We start from the raw sequence: 3,160 nt of genomic DNA, 5'->3' as shown, positions 1-3,160 counted from the left end.
AAGTTTGTGTTTGTGCGAGGGAAAGTGATTTCCCATGGAGAATCATAGCTAGAGACACATAGCTGGGAGCGAGATATACTTAGGGAGACATAGAGTGATGAAGGTCGAGGGAGAGAGCACCCTTAGTGTGTTATGAAGTTGAAAGATCGTTGTCGAGATACATGTAGCATGAGAGATACCTGAGAGAGAATGCACACGTATAGGTCTAGAGAGATACTCCTATATAAGCATGAGTGATAGCTATAGGAGACGAATATCTTGATTAAAGGGGATTCAAATTTTTAAACTAGAGTTCACGACATCGATAATATCATAACACAAATTGGTGTATCAAACATGCATATTCATTGGAATTTGGGGACACGTGTAATGTTATATAGTTTATCAATATTAGTGATCCATAGATTCTTTAATTAGATACAATGCATGGTTTATATGCAATTAATGTCTAAACAGGACTACACTATATTTTGCGTGTGTGAAACACATTATACATGTCCGAGAAGTAAAAAAATGCATGAAACACACATTAATTGGAGACAGTTAGCGAGGAATGCATACATTGGATTTCAATATAAAGTGGTTTCAAATACTTGAAAGTCGAAATTAACATGGATACAACCATATGAATCTGAGATCATGCCATTTGTAAACCATATTTATGTATAAAGGGTGTTGTGCTTTTGAAAGTATATATAAAAATGATGTATATAGAATTTTATTCCAATCAAAAATGGATCCTGCCCGAACAAAAATACAATACAAACTAGATTCAAATTGAGTTCGCACGGTAAACGTGCACTCTTGCTCTGCAAAAATTTGAACGAAGTGGGGAAATTTGAAGTAACCTCCCGAAACCAAAATCTGAGAGATGGAAATTACGGCCTATCCCTGACATACAAAGGCTATCGGCTCGATTTCTATAGCTTTCGATAGGGGTAGGTTTGTAATTTCACTCAAACATGACATAAACACCTCTCACCCATATTCATACACGGTGGGTGCCAAAACACAGTGTCTCCTCGGCCGAAATTGACTCCCTCCACGATTCATACACGGTGGGCACCAAAACAAACTCTCGTCGGCAAATATTCGGTGCATGTGAGATAACCGTCCTATCCCCAACCGACTAATATTGTTGTGATGTAGGAAATTTTAAACGGGGGATAAGTTTGTAAATTTCTTCTCATTTGAGACAAGCGCGCCCTGAAGACATGGTTCCTCCTTACTCTCTCCCTCCATTTCCCCATTCGTAATCCGTGGGCGGCAAAACACCCTCTCCACCCCAGCCTCCTCCGTCTGCCACCCCATCCACCGCCATCCTCCTCCACCATGCCGGAGATGACACCCCGACGCCGTCGTCCATTACAAGAGATCGACCTCTCTCATCCACGGCTTCAGACCGAGATCCTTCCATCCCGTCCTCTCGCTTCATCCCCGTCATCGTCCACCTTGCCAGCGCCGCTCCTACGACCGTCTCGTCCACCGCGCCCCACCGCCACCATCAACCCTCCTAGATCTTCTTCCACGCTACCATAGCACCGTCAAATTCTCAACAAATGCATACATGGTGCTGCACCAAAGGCGGTACTCTTTCATATCCGCTCAACTTATTTATCGCAGCAGAGAAAATTGATCGCCACTGCTTTACTCTGATTTCTTATCCATCACTTACTTGTTAGTTGAAAGCAAACATTGGTTGCGAAGTTGCCTTTGTCCGGATTGCACCTTCAGGTCCGCCATGCCACGCTCAACACTATACTCGCAATGCTTATGGTTTTCCCCTTTTATATTCAACAATAGCTAAATGACAATAGACTAAATTTCAAAATTGGGTCAGTCGATTTTTAAGAGCTCGCCAGAGTTCGCCGGTGCGAAGGAAGGGGCTCGACTGGGGATGGTGGTTGTGGGGGCGGTGGTGGGGCCTTGTCGAATGAAGAAAACTCGACGTGGGTGTGGCGGGGGTGGGGGTGGCGGAGTGTCGGTGTACAAAAGTAGGGGCTCTCCTTTTGACCCCTTTACTTGTGCACGGGCAGTCAGAGCCGCGCCCCGGCCACACTTAACAAGGCAGAGGAGGGACGCTGGAGGGAAACCGAAGCATAAGACAAACAAAGCAATGTTGTCGGTGTTTTGGGAATGGGGGTCCCTAGACTTCCCTGCCTGCGGCCCATGGCGTGGCTTTGCTAGTAGGCTTGTACAGGCCGTCTTCATCAGCAAGGAATAAAGACCTTCGCGAGGGGCCAAGCCTTGCGAGGCGGACGACGCAAGACCTCCTCAGGAGCGGCCTCGCTAGGATGGCTCATGAGGGGCGGATAGTTCAAGGCACGGCAAACCTCGTGAGGTTCTAGTGACGTGAGCCATGACGATCGAGACCAGGCGGGCTCCAGGCGGGCGCGAGCATGCACAGCATCCTTGTTTCCTCTTTGGTGCTAAGGCGGCAAGCGCAGGCGCGGAGTACCGAGGTGTCAAGCAAAGGTTTCCATATCCGTGCAACGAGACCAAGACCAGCAGGACGACAAGACAGAGGTCACTGTGGAGCCCAAGACGGCGTCACCACCAGAGTCTTTGGCAGGCGAACACTGCTTTTGTCAGGATAGCTTGTACTAGCTGTCCCCTTTGAAATTGGCTGTTGTTCGCTCCCTTCCCGCTCAATATTTGGGGAGAGGACCAGGGCCTCTATAAATAGGACTAGCCACCACCATAGCTAGGGAGATCGATTGATCGATTGAGAGGAGAGAATCAAATCCTCACACGCACAAGTTCGCCAAGCACAAGAACACCTCAATCTCAGGAGGTTGTTCTTCCCTTTGTACTGCTCATCCTCAGCCAAAGAGGCAATCCAGCACCACCACAGTGGAGTAGGGTATTACACCACAACGGTGGCCCGAACCACTATAAATCTTGTGTCCTTTGCGTTGCGAGTTCGTCAAGTTAGTTCGTAAGATCTTAGCCAAGCTAGGACGTGGATCGGTAGGGGGGAATCTTCGCGCACACCCCAGTGTTTGAACCTCAAGGGTTTTGCTAGAACACGTGATCCGACATTTGGCACGCCAGGTAGGGGTGCGCCGAAGCTTCCCTTCCGTCGCTCTGTGTCTCGCCGCTTCATCGTCTATGTGGCGGATGCACGCCGCGCCCGCACCGAGCACCGGGCTGCCCTCGC

The sequence above is a fragment of the Triticum aestivum genome, chromosome 2A (genome assembly GCF_018294505.1).
Source record: "Triticum aestivum cultivar Chinese Spring chromosome 2A, IWGSC CS RefSeq v2.1, whole genome shotgun sequence".
Lineage (NCBI taxonomy): Eukaryota > Viridiplantae > Streptophyta > Magnoliopsida > Poales > Poaceae > Triticum > Triticum aestivum.
The sequence above is the reverse complement of the archived record's forward strand: the minus strand, read 5'-3'. Positions refer to the sequence as shown.